The 23,298-nt window shown below is 44.3% G+C and overlaps 1 protein-coding gene across 3 annotated transcripts in view; it reads left to right on the plus strand.

Moving 5' to 3' along the window:
• Positions 1 to 23,298, plus strand: part of ACSBG2 (acyl-CoA synthetase bubblegum family member 2) — a 355,967-nt gene that overhangs the window by 123,676 nt on the left and 208,993 nt on the right. The window contains exon 1 of one of the 3 annotated variants that reach the window (XM_029610907.1): positions 13,356 to 13,563. The exons of 1 other annotated variant lie outside the window; for it this stretch is intronic. The gene's annotated coding sequence lies outside the window, so the exon portion shown is untranslated. Of the gene's footprint in view, positions 1 to 13,355; positions 13,564 to 13,788; positions 13,975 to 23,298 lie in introns of those variants that run through there. One more of the 3 variants, XM_029610909.1, reaches the window with a different exon arrangement.

The raw sequence follows: 23,298 nt of genomic DNA on the forward strand, positions 1-23,298 counted from the left end.
CCACCGGTGCTGTACCTGTTTTACGTCCCTGGGCGTGACAGAAAGGGAGCTCACATCCTGTGCGATCTTCTCCCAAATCCGTTTCTTCGTGGAGCAAGAAACCTTGGACTGGAAAAGAACTTTATATTTGTCACAGACAGCATGGCACAGTAACTTCTTTTCTTCATCCGTGAAGCGAGCGTTGCGGGTTCGCTTTTTGGATGGCTGGCTAGAACTTGTGCCTTCCTGCTCTTGATGTTCACCGTACTCTGCCTCGACCTGCACAATAGTACGTTTTCCAGTCATGATAGTGCCTGAATGGGGAAAAAAAAAAAAGAATAATGAATGGAGAGACAGCATGATGGAAATTGACAGAAGCAGAATAAATGAAAAAAATATTGAACCAGAAACAAGAGAGGCCCATGGAAGGCATCAAGCAACAGCCTGAACTAGTGCCTTCCAGCAGTTGCCGAACTCCGGACTCTGCCTCTACCAGTACAATGGAATGTTTTCCTGGCATGATTGTCTGAATAGGAGAAAAAAAACAGAGGAAAGGGATCAATGAATGGAGCGATAATCAAGAACAGAATGACCCCGAAGCAAGAGGAGCACATGCAGCGCATACAATAAAGATTGAAAATCAACAAAACAGAAGAGGAGCACATGCAGAGCATGCAATAAAGACGTCCATGGCCTCTGCCTTGAGCACCATGATCGGAGGCCCCGCTACCTTCCACGTTCGGGTGCTCAAGGCAGCAGCCATGGATGTTGGAAGGGAGTGGGGCCTCTGATCATGGACGTCCGGAAAGAGGCGGGAACGTCCATGATTGGAGGCCCCTACCTTCCACGTCTGGGCGCTCAAGGCAGCGGCCATGGATGTTGGAAGGAAGCTCTTTCCGGACGTCCAGGCTGCCTTGAGTGCCTTTCCAGGCTGCCAGACGTGGAAGGTAGGGGCCGACGCTCCCGCCTCTTTCAGGACGTCCATGATCGGAGGCCCCGCTGCCTTCCAACGTCCATGGCCGCTGCCTTGAGGGCCTTGAGTGCCCGGATGTGGAAGGTAGCGGGGCCTCCATTCAAGGACATCCGGATGCTCAGGGCAGCTCAGGTCAGCGGTCCCGGTGCCCATGCGGGGTCTGTTGGAAAGAACCATCCAATTACCTGCTGAAAGCATTGCCGATCTTCCGAATGATATCCAAAGGTACCACTGTAACCGCTCTCTCCTGGCCCAAACCAAATACAAAGGGACTTTTTTACTTGGCGATGCGAATTATATACATGTCCAAGGTAGGATTATGACGCGGTGATGATGTCACAAAGGGGGAACAATGGGATAAGTTTCCAGATCGATGAAAAGTTTGGAATGTAACATTTCCAGATCGATAACATTTCGTTACATTTTCAAAATGGCATTTGCCGTTCCATAGAAATGACATGTATGAAAGCAGCTCACCCTGGATACTGTCTAGGCGCTCTATAACGCCCTATACAGTAAAATTGATTGCAAACGCCTACCGCTTGATAGGCACACTTTTGGCGCCGCTTGGATTTGCATCTAATTTGAATACTGAATCGAGCGGATTGCGAACCAAAATGTGCGCGCGTCAAATGAGCGGGCGCTGCACACTGCCGTACTTTTTTTTACTCGTCGGTACTGATCGGCCCGAGAGTGAATGCCCCCGCTCCTGTACTGCCACATCATTATCTAAAGGTTTCTGCTTGCTGCCAACCCTTCCCCAGCCTGCAGCAGCCCTCTCCCTTTTCTATTCCCACCACTTTTTGGCACCCCTACTCCAGGAGACTCACTGGTTCCACAGCCAGCTGACCTTTTCAGGCCAGCCCACAGAAACCTCCCCAACACTGCACAAGCACTTCCTCTTGGCTCACCCCATCCCTTTTTCTGACTGTAACTTGCCTCCCCACCTCCCTCCCCGCCACTATTCCAGTGTATTCCCATTGGCTGAGTGCTGCAGAGTCTGCTGCTTTTATAATTTCCCAAGGGGAGGAGACCAGACTAATCTATTCTGTTTTTTCAGGGCTTAACAAGAAAAACGAAGCCTTGGCTGAGACTGGAGAGAGCCACAGAGCTCCAAAATTCTGCTTTCCCCCGTGGATCCAGTGCTGCCAGGGCTGGTGTAGGGGTTTTAGGTATCATAGGTAAAGCTTATAGCCTTGTCCCCCAGCCCCTTGCTCCTCCCACACACAATAAAAAAATTATGCATTTATAAGTTTTTACATTAAAAAAGCCATTCAAAGTACAGTTTTATGAGGAAAACGTATCACTAACAGCACATACATTATATTTACATGCAGTGCTGTGGTGCCAACCAGAAAACCCTGTAAAATAAAGAATAGACACTTGGCTCCTATATTACATTAAGCCTGTTGTAACACCTGTTGGGTGTGGGTTTGGCTCTCTGAAAGCCTTGGGTAAATTAAATTACAATTAAAATATACTAAAACTCCAATACCCAACAGCAACTATGAAATGGCAGCACTACAAAATATTACAGCAAACCCTAAAACACCAATTTGGAAACCAGATCAAGCTAAGCTGCTATAAATCCCTATACAGAAACTACATGCTAGCAGAATACCTCACTCTGTCACACATGCAGAACACAGATCGATACTCACCAAATACAGAATAAAGAGACCATAAAGTATAACTAGAAATGTGCAGACAAAAACTGAACTGGAAACCGCAACAAACTAGATCCTGTGTGCAGTGCAACAATGGAAAAAAAGAAACATTACCATTCTTTATAAAATATCAAACAAATAAATCAAGAAATATGTCAGAAATATGTCAGAAATAGTAAAGCCATACAAATAAAAAGGATAAATGTTACAAAACTCATATAAAATTTCCCAAAAAACAATAAAATATTTTAAAACAGACACATCAGATAACACCCAAATAATTAAAACAATAAGAATAAAAAAATCCCCCACTCTTTATACTTTCCAGTCACCCTGAGATTGTTCTGCATTAGTTGGGGTGAGGGAGTGCACAAACTTTATCTTCCCTCACACACACACGCTCCCTTGAACCTGCTGACACATTCACACACTCATTCCCTCGCTCCCTCGCACCCACTGACACCTACACACACTCTCTCACTCCCACTGACATAATTGTACATGCTCCCTCACACACATGCTCCATCACACCCACTGACACGCACGCACGCACACGCTCCTTGCACCCATTGACACCTGTACACACACACGCTCCTTCGAACCTGCTGACACCTGCACACATTCCCTCGCTCCCACTGACATAATCACACACACTCCCTCGCACCTGTTGCAACACATTCATCCTCCCCCTACACCTGCTGACACCTACACACCCATGCATGCTCCCTCACACACTCCCACTCTCTCACTTCTCTCCTGTTGCCTCTGAATATGTAAAAAAATAAAAATGTATACTTACATTGGTGGTCGGGGGCAAGGCTACAAGCCGATGACGTTGATGTGGGAAGCGATAGACAGAAAGGCATGACAATAGAGGGTGGAGATATTTTTTTTGCCATGGCCCCATCATACAGGGGGCTGTTGGCAGAAATCAGTAAGAGAGGCCTTCAGCTGTGGTGAGGCAGCAGCGGGATGTTTGCTGGCTGCCTCCCATGGCAGAGAGACAGGGGTCTTGCAAGGAAAGACTGCGGGACTGTTTACACCGCTGCAGTAGTGAAGGGGGAGGGGGGGGGGCAGGTCCACAGTGATCGATGATACGCAGGGAAAGGACCAAAAAAAAAAAATGCAAGCCCATTGAACCGGGAAAAAATAAATAAATAAATAAAAGAGAAGCGTAGGACCTGAAACCGTGGCTATTGCTGTGGGAAAAGCAAAAAATAAAAATTAAACAGAAACGAGCGGAGAGTCTTGGTGAAGTCTTCCACTCTGTCAAAACAGCTGCCGCGGGGCTGGGTGTTAACCACAGCGGCTCCCCAGCCATGGGGGCCGCTGCGAGCAAAACCAGTGTCCCATGACTGCCCTGACCGGCCCACCAGGGCATGCCCAGAGCTCCGATAGACGAATCAGCCTCTGGGTGAGAGGCCTGTTGATGCTCTGGGAGAGTTTGAGATTTTCCTTGGCCTGGGGGAAGGTGCAGGCTGCAATGCCCCGATGCCGGGTTGTTTTTTTTTTAATAACTAGTTTTTGTCGTGGTTCCATGATGGGGCCAATGACAAAGCAGTAGCACAGGAAAGACTTGCAGCGGCGGCAGGAAGAGCAGCAGAGCCAGTGAATTGAGGTGGGCCATGTGTTTTCTAATGCTGCTGAAACTGGAGGCCGGGTCCTGCTGCTTGTGCTGAAACGGAGGTCATACAGAGGGCTGCTGTCAGAGTAGCGGCTGCCTCTGAAATAGGCCAATGTGAGAGGAGATGCCGCCATCACCGTCATAGGAAACAAGCAAGGAACCTGATGTATCAGAGAGGCGGCAGAGGCTTTTATCTCTACTGGAGGCAGAATATTTTTTTCTCTCTGCTTGCCGCCCCCCCCAGATATCTGCCGCTCTAGGCACGGGCCTAGTGTGCCTGGTGACCGGTCCAGGCCTAAAAATGTCCAAATCACATGGGCTCTTTTACCAGGAGTTTAACGTGGGATTGTGAATCCCCTTTGCAGTTAAGGCTTTTGGAAAGGATGGGTAAGAAGAGTGACCAGCTGAGGCACCAATCTGGGTGGGGGGCAGGGCGCCACCCCACCCTACTCTTGATTCGGTCTATGAGCATGCAAAACCAAAAGAGAAGATGGTTGAAGAAGATGGGGTTCCGTTTTGTCCAGCAAGTGCCCTGTGCCCTGATGCCGAAAGCAGAGAATGCGTTTGGGACCAGAGCTCCGTTGTCCGGGCTCAGAAAATGTGGTGTTGGAGAGTTTTACAAAAAAGTTGGCCACTTGATTTTTGGTGGGTTTGCACTTTCATGCAAATAATCCTAGAGAGAAAACTAAAAGGGAAATATTTCATTTCCTTTATTTATTTATTTATTTATTTATTTATTTAGGGATTTTATATACCGATTTTCTTGATACAGATCAAATCAACTCGGTTTACATAGAACGATAGTACATTAACAATAACTAGTCAAACCTCAAAAGAGGAGACAGATTGGGAGCAGAAGGTAAAAGTTACATTATAACAAGGGTGAATAACTTGGAATTGGAAATGAAGAGACAGATAATCAAAGTAGAGAGATATAACAGAGAGAAGGGGCTTGAAGCCAACCTCAGGAGAATAACTCTAGCATTATAACATGATTATATGACATTCTGCTAGTTATTGAAGCACAGCTGATTGAATAATATCTTAGTAGAATATAGTCTAGGAGACAGGAAAGGCTCTACCGAAAAGCCAAGTCTTCAGTTTCTTTTTAAAATTTATGAGGCAGGTTTCCTGTCGGAGGTCTGGGGGTAGTGTATTCCAAATGGTGGGGCCTGCTGTTGAAAAAGCCCGGTCCCTGATTGTTAATCTTTGTACCATTTTGATTGAGGGAACATGAAGGGATCCCTTATAGGCATCTCTCAAAGGTCTAGCTGAAGAGTGTAATTTGAGAGGGTGTAGTAGGTCTAGTGGAGTCTGGTGGTGGATGTTTTTATGAATAATGGTGAGGGATTTGTGAATAATTCTAAAATTAACTGGAAGCCAATGTAGGTCTTTTAGTATGGGCGTGATGTGATCTCTGCGCTTAGTGTTGGTCAAAATCCTTGCAGCTGCGTTTTGGAGTAGTTGCAGAGGTTTTAATGTAACAGCTGGTAGACCTTTAAAGGTAAAACTATTTGAATGTAGTATTAAAGTCATGTATGCTTTTTTAAATATTGCAGTGAATATAGATTGGTATTAGATTGCTGGGATTTTTTTTTTTTTAATTACGTTAAGTAAAAACTAAAGAGCAATAGGACATAGGTCAAGGTGAGTCTACACATAATGTTGTAATAGTTATTCAAAAAGTAACTATAGTTGCACCATTCAGGGTTTGATAGTGTAGGAATGTTTACCGTATAATTTGTCTAGACAGTGAAGAGAAAGTAAATATGAAAAGCCGAGAGTCTGCTTCTGGACTTTAAACCAGATCCTGTTCTCTTGTACCTAGTTATCTGGGTTTAATTTGCTGTATAACTTTTTTTTTTCCTTTGTATGAAATTAATTTTAATTACTTTACATTCTTGAAAACAAGGAGCACAGCTAATGGGGGTTTGAACCTGAATATAGCGTAACACAATTGGAGAGGTGTACGTCAGGGAGTGCACAGTTTCCAGATGGGTTCTTTACTTTGTTCTTTCTGTGCCCTTCTCTCAGTAAGCCTCTGTTCTCCGAGAACAAGCAGGATGGCCAGCGCTAGCTTTTTTGCTGCCCTGAGCGACCAATTATTGTGTGATTTCCCCCCCCCACTTCATTCATTCTCTGTCTCGGGCCTGCCAAAAAAAGCCCAGCTCCTTCCAGCAACCAAAACTTTAAAAACTGTCACCCTCTACCCTCTTGGTCTTCACCTCCGCCCCCGGAACCTTTTGCTGGTGCAAGAGTATGAGGTGCCCTAAGCGTACCTTATACCCTTGCACCCCCGCCTCCTGCTCTCTCCACATACATGGTTAAAAATTATGCATTTATAATAACAGATTTTACATGAAAAAGAATATTCAAAGGACAGACGTCCGAGGTAAAAACCTATCATAAGTATTTGCATGCACTTCCTCGGTGCCAACCAGAAAACCCTACAAAAAAAAAGACACTCGGAACCCATATGGCATTAGGGCTACTGTAATGCGTGTTAGGTGTGGGTTTGACCCTCAGAAAGCCATGAGAAAATTACAATATAATAAACCTCCCACACCAAAACAGCACTAACTGCCAGCACTTAAAAAAGTAGCAACCCCACACCAGGCCCTAAAACACCAATACACCTTCTTGTAGGAAAATAGAAGAAACCAAGCTGCTATAGATTCCTACACGCTAGAATACCCCTTCTCGATCACACACACAGAACACAAGCAGACCTTCATCAAATACAGGAAAAGGAAACCATAAAGCATAAATATAAATATGCAGGCAAAAACTGAATAGGAAAACCGCAACAAGTCAGACTCTATGCAATGCAACAATGGAAAAACAGAAATCACCAATCCTCAGACATTAAACATTAAAATCAAGAAATAGAATAAATACATTAATCCTAATAGTATAAACATACTAATAAAAAGAATATTTCAGAATAGCTGGTGAATGGAAGATCCAATAATTAAAAACTCAAACACTTCATGTCTCGCTTCCCTTATCCCCCAAACTGTTTCTGTTCGATTGTATTCCCCCTTTACAGGTTAGGGGTCTCCAATAATTAAAAACTCAAACACTTCATGTCTCGCTTCCCTTATCCCCCAAACTGTTTCTGTTCGATTGTATTCCCCCTTTACAGGTTAGGGGTCAAGGACCCCGCCTTCTACTCAAGAAGGCAAGGATGGTTGGGAAACATATGGTTCTTCGACTCTGGACTTCGGCAGACTCTCCATCATTTTGGATGTGGCGGAATCAATTCCTTCGAATGATGCAAATGGATAATAAGGCCTCTCAGTTCTCCCCGCACCATCGTCGGAAATTTTTGTCAGTGTGGAACAGCTACATACAAACGCTTCCTCATCGGGCCAGGAGTTAGATTCTGAATGATTGACTGTTGTGGGTTCCTGCGTAGGCGAACTGTGGGTGGCGATGACACCATTCCATTGTTGTTCTGGGAAGGAGTGGTTTTGGGAAAGGGAAAGGGGGGGGGACCAGGGGGAGGGGTAAAGGGTGGAGGGAGGCTTATGGCAACGCACTGAACTCAGCAGTTTGATGGCTTGTTGTATTTCTTTATTATAAAATTAAGGGCATGTATTGTTATTCCCTGCAGAAGACTCAGAGCGTAAGTCTCGCATCGCAGGATGATGTTATTTAGTATTGCAAATACAAATTGTTGAAACATAAAAACTCAAACACCAATAAAATATTTCAAAACAGCAGACACATCAAACAGCATCCAAAAATTAAAACTAAGAAGAATAAAATAATTCACACTCTCCATACCTGGAAACTTTTGATTTCTAGTCACTCAGGTTGTTGTGGGGTAGTGAGAGAGAGATGCATAAACTTTCTCCTCTCTCTCTCTCTCTCTCTCTCTCTCTCATAGATATATATCTATACATACACATACATACATTTGATCTCTCCCTCATACATGCACATTTATTTATTTATTTATTTGAGTTTTTTTCTATACCGGCATTCGCGATGGGATCGCATCATGCCGGTTTACAATAAACAAGGTGTGCAGAAAGGGAAAATAATAATAACATTAACAGGTGCAACAGAAAAAAGTAGCAGTTACAATATAACAGGGACGTAATACAACTTGCAACAGTGAAGAGATGATAGTAATTTAACAGAAGAACGAAAACTGCCCAAACCTGGCAAAGTTTTTGATTAACTTGTTGGGTTATGTTTCCTCTTACACGCACATGCTTACACGTTATGTTTCCTCTTACACGCACATGCTCACAAGCACATGTTTCCTCTCACACACACATGCTCCCTCCTATATATACATGTTCACACACATGTTCCCTCCTACATACACATACACACACACAAGATCCCTCTCTTTCTCATATATACATGCTCACAAACGCGCACATGCTCAGACACACACGAAGAGAACACCCTATGTTTCAATACTTCAACATTTTTTACCCAGGGCAAGTCTTGCCTCACAAATCTGCTTCACTTTTTTGAAGGAGTTAATAAACATGTGGATAAAGGTGAACCGGTAGATATAGTATACTTGGATTTTCAGAAGGCGTTTGACAAAGTTCCTCATGAGAGGCTTCTAGGAAAAGTAAAAAGTCATGGGATAGGTGGCGATGTCCTTTTGTGGATTGCAAACTGGCTAAAAGACAGGAAACAGAGAGTAGGATTGAATGGGCAATTTTCTCAGTGGAAGGGAGTGGACAGTGGAGTGCCTCAGGGATCTGTATTGGGACCCTTACTGTTTAATATATTTATAAATGATCTGGAAAGAAATACGACGAGTGAGATAATCAAATTTGCAGATGACACAAAATTGTTCAGAGTAGTTAAATCACAAGCAGATTGTGATAAATTGCAGGAAGACCTTGTGAGACTGGAAAATTGGGCATCCAAATGGCAGATGAAATTTAATGTGGATAAGTGCAAGGTGATGCATATAGGGAAAAATAACCCATGCTATAATTACACAATGTTGGGTTCCATATTAGGTGCTACAACCCAAGAAAGAGATCTAGGTGTCATAGTGGATAACACATTGAAATCGTCGGTGCAGTGAGCAGTAAAATATCGCTGGCAGGAAGATCGGCAAGGCCGTGGTGGAGCTCACCTCACCATGGCCCGAAGAAGAAAAAGGTCACGTCGAGACGTGCAGGTGCTCCTCCTCCTTCCTGCCCATGCGGCCCCGGAAGAAAAATGTTGCCGGAGCCGCACGGGCAGAAAGGGGGAGGAGCGTCAGCCGCGTCCAGAAGAGGAGCAGCAGCGTTGTGGCAGCGGGGAGAGAAGAGGAGGAGGAGGCTTGGTAGCAGGGTCGCCGCCGCGATCGGCCCGAGAAGATCAGGGCCGCTGCAGAGCCATTCCTGCAGCGACCCGTGAAGAGGAGGCCCAGAGGTGAGTTGAGCGATTGTGTGCGTATATGAGGTGAGTTGAGCGATTGTGTGCGTCTGTGAGCTGAGTTGAGCGATTGTGTGCGTGAATGAGGTGAGTTGAGCGATTGTGTGCGTCTGTGAGCTGAGTTGAGAGATTGTGTGCGTGTATGAGGTGAGTTGAGAGATTGTGTGTGGGAGTGAGGACCTGAATGTTTGCAGAGACAGCATGTGAGAGAGCCTGTGTGTGTGTGTGTGTGTGTGTGTGTGTGAGAGAGACAGCATGTGACAGTGAGAGCCTGTGTGTATGAATGATTGTATGAGAGAGAGCATGTGACAGGGAGAGTCTGTGCTTGAGCAAGACAGCATGTGGGAGTGAGAGAGAGCCTGGGTGTGTGAGAGTCAGACAGCATGTGCAAGAGAGAGACTGTGTATGAATGATTGTATGAGAGAGAGCATGTGACAGTGAGAGCCTGTGCTTGAGCAAGACAACATGTGGGTGTGAGAGAGAGCCTGGGTGTGTGAGAGTCAGACAGCATGTGCAAGAGAGAGACTGTATGAATGATTGTATGAGAGAGAGCCTGTGAGTGTGTGAGAGAGAGAAAGTATGTGAGAATGAGAACCTGACTGAATGTTTGAGGGAAGAAGATAGATGGAGAGAAAAGAAATAGAAAAAAAGACAATATGAAAGGAATTGGCAAAAAAATAAGAAAGGGGAGGTGGAACAAAAAAGCCTGTGACCAACCGATTAGAAAACTAAGATCATACAGCAAAGGTAAAAAAAAAAGAAATAAATTACTTTTTACTGATTGGCACATGTAATCTTTGGTAATGTGCAAGAGTAGCACTTTCTCTATGCTGATTTCACAATGTACGAGATCAACATGGAGGAAGTGGAAACCCACGGGTCCTGCACAGAGGAGGCAGCAGAATGGGCTTCAGTGCCAATAGCAGCAATCAGCGCCTCCCCAATAGCCATGCGGCAGCAGTGACAGTGGCAGCAGAGGAATGAGAGAGGCTCCGAGGTTGCTGGCAAAAGAAAGAGAGGGGGTTTGCCTTTAGTGTGTGCCTGCCTGAGGGTGTGTCTGTGTATGAGAATGTATGGGTGTCTTCCTGGGGTTTGTATGTGTGAGAATAGGTGCCGGCCTGTGTGTGGTGTATGTGTGTGTGAGAATGAATTGGTGCCTGCCTGGGGGGTCTGTGTGTGTGAGAATGAATGTGTGCATGCCTGAGGGAGTGGTGTGAAATTGAATGGAAGCCTGCCTGGGGGTCAGTTTCAGTGTGTGAGAATGACTGGGAGCTTGCCTGGGTGTGTGTGTTTGTGTGTATGTGAGGGAGCCAGACAGAGTATGTATGAGAAAATCTAGGGGAGTAAGAGTTTGTGTGGGGGGTGTGTGTGGAGGGAGAGAGAGTGTCTTAGAGCTTGAGAGTGTGTCAGTGTCTGTGAGAGCGAGAGGTTATGGTGGGTATAAGAGCATGAATGTGTATGTATGTGACAGTATATGTGTGAGAGAGAATGGAAATGTGAGTATGTGTGAGAGAGAGAGGATAACCTCCTAATCCTTGACAATATCAGGGTGACTGGAAATCAAGAGCTCCCATGTATGGACAGCAGGGGCTTTTTAAAATCCTTATTAGTTTTAATTATTGGGTGTTATTTGATATATGTGCTGTTTTGAAATATTTTATTGGTGTTTAGGAAATTGTAAAAAATGTATATGATTTTAATGAATAGAAATTCTATTTATCAGTAGTTTTAAAATATTCTTTTATTAGTATGGTTTTACTATTATAACTGATGCTTTATGTTTCTTGATTTTATTTGTTTTATGAGGAATGGTGGTTCTGTTTTTCCATTATTAATACACAGAGTCTGGCTTCTTGGGGTTTCCATTTCAGTTTTTGTCTAATTTGTGCTCCTTTATTTTGTATTCTGTATTTGGTGAGGGTCTGTCTCTGCTCTGTGTGTGTGACCATGATGAGAAATTCGCTAGCATAGGGATCTATAGCAATTGTTTCCTCAGTAGGTGGTGTATTGGTATTCTAGGACCCAGTATAATATTTACCCTTGCTTTTTCACAGGTAGGGTTATTGTTGTTAGAGTCCTTGGTGTTATTACTGTTATGTTATGATGGGATTGCAGTATAGATTTTGAGTGTCTTTTTTTTTTTGCGAGGTTTTATTTTCGTTCACAATGTGCCTGGCAGTGGAAGGTGTTTGTGCTGCTGTTACTGTGAGGTGACACCAGAATTTGAAAACATCTTTTAGTATGATGAGATGTAAGGGAAACATTCAAGCTCATTGTTTGGGGGAATTTCAGTGGATGCACAGAGTTACAGAACTGGAGGTGCAGGATTTATATTGACATTCTGTCCCTTCCTATAAATTCCAGTCTTCACTCTCATAGCCATATAGAATTAGTTGAATGAGGCTATCAAATAATTTTATAGTGTGAAACTGGCCAGCTTTTTAAAATTACGCAGAAGACCCTTTGGACGTTCTTATTAACACCAAATATTCAAATCTGTGTTCATCCCATCAAGCTCATATATCTCATTAAAGAGGTAAATTGAATAACACAATAACTTTGTTTTATTATTGTTACTCATAAATTATAACAATAACATTAATCTTGGAATATTATATATTTTTAATATAAATGAAAGATTTTCACAAGATAGGTTGTGTCGTGAAACATTTTATTATGTATATATTTAAGGAAACATACATAAATTGTCGAAATACATTTTGTTCGTTTAACCTTTAACCTCTGGTTTGCTAGTAGACTGAATTACTGTGTCCCGAAATTATGTTTGTCTAAAAAGTGTGTCACCAACATGAAAAGTTTGGAAAGCTCTGCTCTAAGGTTTGCTTGATTAAAAAAAAAGTGTATTCTGCTCCAGTGGCTTAAGGCTGATTTACCAACTGTGGATATGTGGCGTTTCCAGGTGGAATATGGCTCCCAATATCACCGTTTTTCCAAGAAAAAGAAACTTTTATTTAAGATGTCTGGTATCTGTTCTTTCGATCCTTGATGACTTCTCTGCAGCTAATGTGTCCATTTGAAGACTGATTGATTTGTTTTGCTGTTAAAAATATTGAAGTACTAAGTGCATTATTATGTCTATAATTTTGGTCTCAGTACGCTAATCCTTCTTGAGAGTGCATACGGTCTACAATGTGGTTTTTTTTGGTTTTCTCTCTGTGTTCCCTTCTAAAGGTGGTGGTGGTGGGGGGGATTATGGGTAAATCTTATAGGAATTGCACCTTGCTGCCTTGTTATTCTGTTGGTTTTTGTGTTAGATGTTGCATTCCGCAAAAAAAAATAAATTGGGGAAAAAAATGATGGCACTAAATGTGTGAGAAATCATAGGGTATCAATGATAGTCCTTCATGAATTTGTTGAGATGGGGAATGAAAAAAAATAGCATAATACAAATAGTAAAACTATCTCCCCATCCCACTCCCCAAATACATTCTGCAACTAAAATAACAAATGTAGAATCAAGAAACTGGAGAACCTGCAAGCTTGTAATTTAAAGTACGAAGATAGCAGGCAGTTCCCAGCAAACTGCTGGTTTACCCGCACGGCTGGTTACCATAGTGACGTCACAAGCGTGCTACCGCCATCCCTGTCCGGGGTCAATGACCGGAGGTTTCCTCAGGCTGGCAGGGGAGGGGGAGGGCGTGGCTAAGATGGTGTGTTCGGCTTATCGCGCCTCTCATTGGCGGCGGCTGCAAGGCGAGGGGGTTTTGGAACGCGGGGCGCGCCTCGGGCTCCGTTTTCCTCTCGCGACCTCGTGGAGTGGGAGGCAGCGGCTGCTGCTGCGTCTCCAGCCGGTTCTAACGGGCACCTGTTCCTCCTCTCCGCGCGCGCGACCCCGCCCTCCCGCCTGGAGCGTGACGAGAAGCGGCGGAGGCGGTGTTTCCAGCTTTCCAGTCAGCACGGTAAAAGAGCGACTCTCTTTATTGTTGTACTACAAGCCCCCAAATCGTTCCAGTTCAGTGCATTTGTGTGAATTTTTTTTTTTTTTAACGTGCCGCCGGTGTAAGACATGGGGGTGCCCTCGTGGTTGAGTATAATTTTTGAGATAACCAAAGCGAAACGTCCTTGTTTCTCGGAAGAGGAAAGGGGGGTTTCGCGTCAGCCCTGCGCTGTTAAATACCGGGTAATAAATAGAAGCAGCAAGGCCGATTTATTGAGACATTACTAAGCCGTCCGGATTCCTTGTCACACTCTTACGGTGGAGGAAAGGCGGTTCTGCTGTGTATTATTGTGGTGTCGTTTTATTTTATTATTCATAATTTGTGCCGGAAAAAATAGTGGCTACTGTGTCAAGGAGTGAGATGAATGGGGAAGTAAGTGCCTATCCTTCTTGCAGTTTTTTTAAAAATGTATTTTTATATATGGAAAAATTCTTTACAAAACGTTGTCTTGAAGGGCTCAGGTCCTTTTTAACTATCTCCATAGAGGAGCTGCTTCTTCTCAAAGGCATCTGCTGGTTTTCTGCCAAAACCCACGTGTACTGCTCTCCATCGCTTGCTCCTCTCCTCATCGCTTACCCTGTCTCACTCTTATTCAGTCGCATCCCTTTCTATTCATACCCTGCATGTATTCGTCTTTTACTCCCTTTTCATTCCCTAAGGTCTCGTAATCCAGTCTCGTCCCCCCCCGTCCCCCCATCGCCTTTTTCATTGCTCACTTGTATCCCCCTTTTTTTTTTTTTTTACTGCATTCTGGTTCTTCCTCCTCTAAAATTTATTTACAAAATTTGTATTCTGCTGATCCACAAATCTCATTGGATTGCATCATTACACTCAGACTAAAATAAAGCCTATATGCAATCGAACACACAAAAGAATAACAAAAACGAGATATCGATCACATAAAACAGCAGTGACATGTATATGCATACCTACTGTCTAATTGCCTAGGTGCTAAAGGGTGAAAAAAAAAGGTGAGTTTTTAGCAGTTCCCTAAAGTGGCACAGGTCACTCTCTGCCCTAATCTCACCTGCCAAAATTAGATATAGGAAGAGTCCAGCAGTCGAAGAACTGTAGACTAAATAAAATTAAAACTAAAGTAACCATAAAATACCCACATTTTCAACATAGTTATTCTGCCAAACTAGTTACACAATGAGCCCAGCGGTTGAAAAGGACTGTAATCCTAATATCTAACCAAATGCCTGTTGAAAAAGATAAGCTTTTACAAAAATGAAATACAGGCTCATCCTTCAATGGCTCAGGCAACGAGTTTGCTTGGCTCTACTTCCTCCTCATGTCTTCCTGCCTGCCTGCCTCTTCATCCTTTTACAGCTCATTCGCTTATCCAGTTTCCCTTTGTGCCATCTTTAACTTATTACATTTTCCCCTTCACTAGCTATCTGTCGGGTCGATACAGTACAGTAAGGCCGCGTTAGTGCAGCAGTGCCAGGCGCACCCTCGTTTGCCCCACGCACTGTTCTGATCACATACCGCTCGATATTCTATTTAAATTGCTTGCAAATGCAAGCCGTGTCTGCGAAGCGTTAGGCGAAGCGTTAGGCACGCGCAACCCATTTTACTGTATAGGCGCTTAATACAGCACCTATATGGTATCCTGGGTGCGCTGGTGCCTGTCATTTCAAATGACATTTGAAATGACAGGCACCAGGAAGTGGATCCCAACTTTAACCCAGGAAAACCTAAAAACCGAAAATCCCCTCCTCCCGAAGTGGCCAACTTACCTTTTGTTGCTTTTTAGCCCCTTCCCTTCTCTGCCACATAGACGGGTGCGCGTGACGCACACCAGTCTATGTGCTTTCATTGGCCGGAGCGCCCAAATCGGGCACTCTGGCCAACGAAAGAACGCTTCGCTTCGCTCGTGCCGGAGAGGGCACAGAACAGTGGGCTCTCACTTCACGCCGAGCCAGGAGAACCGGGACCTGCGCGCGGGGGTGGGGTGGGGGAGGAACGCTGCAAGCCGGATGGAGCCCTAGCTGTTGTACTGCTGTTGCCGAGCCAGGAGAACCGGGACCTGCGCGGGGGGGACGGGACCGCTGCGAGCCGCTTTCGCCGCCGGCTGCCCCCTCCGGAGGGCGGCAGAGAAGGGAAGGGGCTGAAAAGCAACAAAAGGTAAGAAAACAGCAGAAAGTAATGTCGAGTTGCTAGGGGAGGAGGGGATTTCAGGTTTTTAGAGGTTTCCTTTTGGGGGAAAGTTTGCAGTCTACCATTACCCCTACCTCTAACGCAGGGGTAAGGGTAGGCGGTAAGTTAGGTTAAACGCGGGGCAAAATGGCAGGGTAAAATAGCGATAGTCGGGGCGCAGGTTACTGTATGGGAGGGAATAGCTAATTCGATCGTTTACATCTGATATACATGCTGCTTGCGGAAGGGGTTACCCGGGGATTTAAAGAGGCGGTAAGGATGGGTTAAAGGGGATTGTGTATGGCAGGAAGGGCTAACGCGGCCAGAAAGTGAGTAGAAAGCGGGTTAGGAGCGGGGTAACCGCGGCCCCACTTTACTGTATTGAGCTGTGTGAATTGAATTCAGATGATAGCCAACCATGGGCCCCTGACTTTTACAGTCCAGGGTACTGATATGTAGACATTTTGGGGGAAAAAGCATTCTGTAGCACAGAACTGCTTCTGCGGCCAAATCTAAAAGCAAAGCACGTTCAAGCTGCTTGTCTGCATTATCAAGAAGGCTGGTCACCCGGTAAAAATATTGCTAGCAGTAATTTTGTTACGGGTTTCCCAGTTTGCTTGGTTTTGATTGTGAATATTACTACCTTTTTAATTTAAAGCTTGGGGAAATCTGCACATAAGGCTTGGGGGGTGACCTGCACCGTGCGGCAGATGCTAACCTAACGGAATGGGGGTAACCCGCATGGAGCGGCAGTTGCTGCTCTTGATAGAGGGCTTGGGGTGGTCTGTGCAGAGCGGCAGTTGCCGCCACTTGCAGCTTGCTGGGCTGACTGGATGGACATTTCGGGCTGCTTCTGCTGACATCCCACCATGTCCTTGTGTCTCTTCTAAGAATGCGTATTTATTTCCACCTATTTTATTTAAGGATTTTTATAGCCTTTTATTTTTTTTCATGGAAATCTTGCCCAAAGCAGGTAAAATGCTATCAAAATACAGCATATTAGTATTACATTAAATAAAAAACCACTTAAAAGCAAACTAGAAATGAAAACCTGTCACAAAGATGACAAGATAAAATAAAAGATCAAACACCTTAATTCATTTTCCTTTGCATTGCTTTCTACTTCTCTCTCTTCAACATTCGTCTCCTTGCACCTAGTTATACTTCAGCACACTCAGGTTAAGCATTTGCCCTCCCTGAACTCTCTCATTCATTTGATTCCTTAGATTTACTCCCCACACCCACTCTGTCATAACAGATCTCCTGTGCACTAAACTGGCTCCTATTCTCTTTACTCTCCACCATTCATGTTAAGCCCCATATTAATTACTTATCCCCTTCCTTGTCAGTCTCCTAAACTAATCAATTCAGTTTGCTTGTTCCCTCCGAGGCCGCTCCGAAATCGGAGCGGCCTCGGAGGGAACAGGCAGTGCGCATTGACCCTGGATTTTATAAGCTACGCGTGTATCTTATAAAACCCAGCGTACTTTTGTTCGCGCATGGTGCGCGAACAAAAATACGTGCGCTCTTTTTGAAAACGTACCCCCTACTGTGCAGATAAATTTTAGAAGTTCAGCAACACTATGCCTCAGACAAAAGGTAGCACTAGTTATTTTTCAGATCACACTAGAGCACAGCGTGCAGTGGCACCGCAGCTAAATCCATATTTACTTGCTTTCCCCAGCCAAAGGAATGTCACTTTCAACAGGAAGCGAAAGGTTGATTCAGGGAAGGGAGGGAAGGCTAAGAATATAGTCATGAACTGAATTGATTAGTTTAGGAGACTGACAAGGAAACGATAAGTAATTAATATGGGGCTTAACATGAATGGTGGAGAGTAAAGAGAATAGGAGTCAGTTTAGTGCACAGGAGATCTGTTATGACAGAGAGTGGGTGTGGGGGGTAAATCTAAGGAATCAAATGAATGAGAGAGTTCAGACTAGCTGATATTGGCATCTCTGGGACCCCTCTTCGCTGGTTCAATTCATACATCAGTGACAGACGCTTCAAGTTAAAAATTGAAAACCACGAATCCAAGCCAATCAATATCACAAGGGGCGTACCCAAGGCTCCTCCTTATCTACACTGTTTAACATATACCTCCTCCCCCTCTGCCATCTACTCTCAAATCTTGATCTCCCACACTTTGTCTACGCTGACGACGTGCAAGTTCTTATACCCATCACTGACACCATCTCCAACGCCCTAAAAAATGGGAAAGTGCGCTCTCTTCCATCAACAGTCTACTTACCCAACTCATCCTAGCCCTAAATGCTAACAAAACTGAACTTATCATTACACCCCAACACATCAACCCATTACCCAACTCCACAACCAGCTCACCCCTTGCCCCCCCAGTCTTCTCGCAAATCATAAGAGACCTAGGTGTCATACTTGACCCACAATTCAGCTTACAGAAATTTATCTCCTCCACCATCAAGGACTGTTACCATAAACTACACACCCTCAAAAAACTTAAACCTATCCTGCACTTCAGCGACTTTAGAACAGTCCTACAAGCCCTCATCTTATTTAAGATAGACTACTCAAACGCTCTACTTTTAGGTCTTCCGAAGAATAGCATTGCCCCCCTGCAGCTACTACAAAACGCAGCTGCACGAATATTAACAGGCACACGCAGAAAAGAACACATCACACCTATTCTCAAACAACTCCATTGGCTCCCCATTACAGCCAGAATCCAATTTAAAACCCTCACCCTTATACACAAAGCCATCCACAATCCGGACATGCTCTGGTTCACAGGCTTTTTACATATCCGTTCCTCTTCCAGACCTACCAGAACGCCATATTCAGCAACCATACACACGCCTTCTCCCAAACTCTTTCAACTAACGGCCACCAAACAACGCGCCTTATTCCTAGCTGGACCCTCCTTATGGAACTCAATGCCCACCCAGCTACGCCTCGAGACCTGCCCTAAGAAATTCAGACAGAATCTCAAGACTTGGCTGTTCACACGAGCCTACGCATGAGCCCCCCCTCCTTCTTGCCATGCCTATACTCCCACGCCCGTCCCGCCTCCTCCCCTCTCCCCCCTTTTACTCCCCCCCCTTTTCTGCTCACAGCCCCCCATCGCCCTCCACGCCTATGACCCATAGCTCATCCACTTAACTCACCCCCCTTGTATTATTATTGTATATATTCTATATTTTTGTACTTAATTATGTTTCGCGTTTACTGATTGTACAGCAAAGACCCTGGTTACCTCCCTCCTGCCCCCCCTCCCCCTGTTCTAATATCAGTTTCATTGTAAAGCCCTGTTGGCTACTTTCTTGTTCCATGGAAACCGATGTGATGTTTTCTTAACGAATGTCGGTATACAAAAATGTTAAATAAATCATTATTCAAAAGGCAAAATGAGCAAGACCAGTGGATCTCAGTGCCTTCTAGTGTAAAGATTGATTTATTTATTTATTTTAAAAACTTTTATATACCGACGTTTATAGCAATATCACATCGGTTTACAGACAACAGGGGTAAATCATATGAACCAAATGAGAAGAATAAAGTTACATTAAACAGGACATAAGCGACCTTGGGCTGTGGGGGAAAAATAGTAAAGTGTTACAGTACCATAGAGCTAGGTTTTTTTTTTTTTAAACATCAGACTAGAGTAACAGGTAATATAATATATAATATAATACAAATATCAGCCTAGAGAAACAAGTACCGTATGTTTCGCTCCATAAGACGTACTTTTTTTCCCCCCAAAGTGGGGGGAAAATGTATGTGCATCTTATGGAGCGAATATAAAAAAAAAACTAAAAATCTAACAAACCCCTCCCACCCTCCTGACCCCCCCAAGACCTGCCAAACGTCCCTGGTGGTCCAGCGGGGGTCCAGGAGCGATCTCCTGGGCTTGGGCCATCGGCTGCCAGTAAACAAAATGGCACCGACGGTCCTTTGCCCTCACTATGTCACTGGGACCGACCAATGGCAGCGGTAGTCCCTGTGACATAGTAAGGGCAAAGGGCCGTCGGCGCCATTTTGATTACTGGCAGCCGACGGCCGAAGCCGAGGAGATCGTTCCCGGACCGCTCCTGGACCCCTGCTGGACCACCAGGGACGTTTGGCAGGTCTTGGAGGTGGGTCAGGAGGGTGGGGGTTGTTAATTAATTTAAAGGGTTGGGATGGGGTTTTTTTTGGGGGGTAGGGGTTCCCAGAGAAAGAAAAGTTTTCTGATCTGGGGAGTGGACCGAAATGGCCCTCCCCAGACCCGAAAACAAAATGGGGAGAAAAAAAAAAAAGCTATGCACTCCCCTAATTTGCTCCATAAGACGCCCAGACGCAGAGCCGGTTTAGCACAAATTTTTTTTATTTTTTTATTTTCCCCCTCTGAATCCTAGGTGCGTCTTATGGTCAGGTGTGTCTTATGGAGCAAAAAATACAGTAACTATAAAACAAATGTAGCTAGTGGGCATCAGGGTGGGGAATTGTAGGGGAGGAGTACCACAACTGAGTTAGAAGGGTGATGGGGAAAATAGCAGTGTGGGAATACTTCAGGTATAGGCTTCTTCAAACAGCCAGGTCTTTAGTTTTTTGTTTTTTTTTTTTAATGTGGCAGTGCAGTGCTCCTGGCAGAGAGCTGGAGGCAGAAACCAAAGCAGATGGCATCTCTCCTTGACTGGCCATTGATTCAAACACCGATTGCAGGGCCGGGACCATTCCTGAGCAAGGGATTTGTAAAACAGTGCCGTCATTCCATTGGGCCCTGGGGCCTTCCCATCCTGCGGCGAGCCAATAGCCCCTAAGACTTCATTGAGCTCAATAGGGCGATTCAAGTATGCTCTTTGGTGATCCGTCAAGGCAGGCAAGGAAAGGGATTGTAGAAAATCTATGGCTTGTTCATCCACCGCTTCCTTAGAATACAGGGCATGGTAATAATCAGAAAAAATCTGCACAATGTCTTGAGTTAGTTTTAACCTCTCCCTGTGTGGACCGAAGATTGGCTATAAATTTTGAGGGGTCCTGTGATTTTAAGACGTGCTAGCAAACGGCCAGCCTTATTGCCGTAATGAAAGAAGTTAAATTGTCTATATCTCATGGCCCTGGTAGCCCTAGCATGTAACAGATCATTAAGAGCCACCTGCATCGCTTTATATTGAAGAAGTCGTCCTTCTTCACCTTGGACATTTAATTCTATGTTTGAGAACCTTCATTGGTTTATCAAAGGAAATGATGTCTGTGACTGGTGTAACTAATGATGTCCCCTCTAAGGACTGTTTTTGCTCTTTTCCCACAGTAGCACGGGGTTGTTATCATGCTGTGCATTAAAATGCATGAATTCTTGCCATTTCTTCCGCAGATATATTGAAAAGGCTGGGTCATTGGACAATTGAGGATTACGAGAGCCAAATTCACCCAAAACTGGGCAATGGTCTGAGATCACTAAACTGCTAATAGAGGATTTTTGAAAGCAGGAGAATAACACTTCAGATATTAATAAGTAATCTATGCGGGATCTGGTCGGATGCGCCCGTGCTATGTGTGTGAATTTGCATTCCCCAGGGTGGAAAGTTCTCCACAAGCCTATTAGCTGAAGATGTTTACATAAAAAGTGCGATCCTTTCTTAGCACTAATGTGGTGTCCACCCCTCGGAGGCTGCCGATCCAGGAGAGGGTCTGCCACAAAGTTTAAATCTCCCCCTACAATTATGGGATAATTCCCCAACTTAGATATCTGAGCAAGAAGATTGGTAAAGAATGAGTGGTCATATGTGTATGGAGCATACACGGAGGTCAATAAGAAAGGGGAACCCATAAGAAGACCTTTTATAAGAACATATCTCCCTAGGTGTCCTGAACCGTCTCCTGGGCTTTGAAGGACACAGATTTATGAATAAGAATAGCAACACCTCTACTTTTTGTGGTGCTAGATGCGAAAAAAAGTTGGGATACCCATTTCTCTTTTAATTTAATCACTGCTTGCAATAAATGCGTTTCTTGGAGGAAAGCCACCTTTGCATGGAGTTTATTTAGGTGAGCTAAGACTTTCTCAGGTTTCACCGGGGTTCCTAAGCCAGCCACATTCCAAGTAATGATTTCTAAGGCCATAGGAGATAACTCAGGTTCAGCAACAGAACTCTTAAATATCAGTACATAATATAGAAACCTTGATGGCTCCTCAAGTGAGAAAACGGAAACAGTAATATATCTTAAAAACATACATAGTTTTTCATTAGACCTAGATTCTCTGTGCCCCCCTTCTCCCCCTGCCAGCTAAGGAGCTGAAGAACCGAGTAACTCCCACTAATCTCCATGTTTGGATTCACTCCCTTACCAGGGATGAAGATCACGAGGTACTAGATGTGCTCGGTCACCACCACCCATCCCCCCTGCGTACCGAACAATATTAAAGCCCGCACTTAGCACGTAGTAGATAAATTCAACCTGTTTAAATCTAGAAACATTAAGTATTGCCTGTAAATGCAACCAGGAACTTCGTTTCTGCATAACTAGCGGAGAGAAACAAAAGTAACAGAAAAATGAAAATTTTTGGGCAATGTCAGCTCAAAGCAAATGTGCTGTCCCGTATTGTTATTACTTATTATTTTGTTTGTTTTTTGGGTATGTAAATGACTGCCCAGCCATGGTGAATCTGAGTCTCCTTACATTAACGCATCCAATCCCAAATTACAATGGACAGGCGCCCTGGAGCGAAGTAACGTGTATCAGCCAAGCTTATTCTTGGTAATTGTCAGGCCTCCTCCACAGGTGCTGGTCCTGAAATGTCCTGCACGTACATTCGAGCTTCAGTAGCAGAGTTGAAAATCTTTGTGGAGCCAGGATGGAAAATACAAAGTTGTGCCGGATAGACGAGGGCAAACCGGATTTTCTTAGTAATAAGCTCAGAGCATATGCCGGTAAATTGTTTGCGCTTGGCAGTTACTCGCGGAGAGAAGTCTTGGAACACCAATATTTTAGTATTCTCATAGATGAATTCACGATTTTTCCGGTAATGTTGTAATACCAGCGATTTGTGAGCAAAGTGCAAAAACTGGGTAATGATGACCCGTGGGCGTCGATTTAACTCCCCGTCATTTTTTCGGCCCACCCGATGTGGTTACAAATCTGATTAAAAACATTCAGAAATTACACCAGCACTGAGGTCCTTTTTTTCTCTTGAGGAAAATTTATAAAAAGTGTACTAACAGCAGTGGTCTTGGCTATTCACATTTAACACCAGCTTAATTGAATACCAGGCAAAAGGAGATGTCAAAAGCCATGGAGAGCGCGATGGCAGGGGATTTGGTGCGGGTGGCGCCTGGAGCTCAGTCTCTTAGCTGCGACCAAGCTCACCATATCACGTGATCTCAGTCATGTGGTTTTTAATTGCAGTGGGGTTCTATCTTTCAGTCTTTTCTTATGAAAATGTTTGTTTGGAGAACATCTTTGTATAGTTTTGATTCTCAAACAGAAATGTTGCCATGTGATTTCTGATTCGCGTTCCTAGTATGCTTTATAAATTCATGGATATAGGTATACTGGAATGACATCTTTAATAAATCCTACAAGGACATCCCTGCTATT

Source organism: Rhinatrema bivittatum, chromosome 8, assembly GCF_901001135.1.
Source record: "Rhinatrema bivittatum chromosome 8, aRhiBiv1.1, whole genome shotgun sequence".
Lineage (NCBI taxonomy): Eukaryota > Metazoa > Chordata > Amphibia > Gymnophiona > Rhinatrematidae > Rhinatrema > Rhinatrema bivittatum.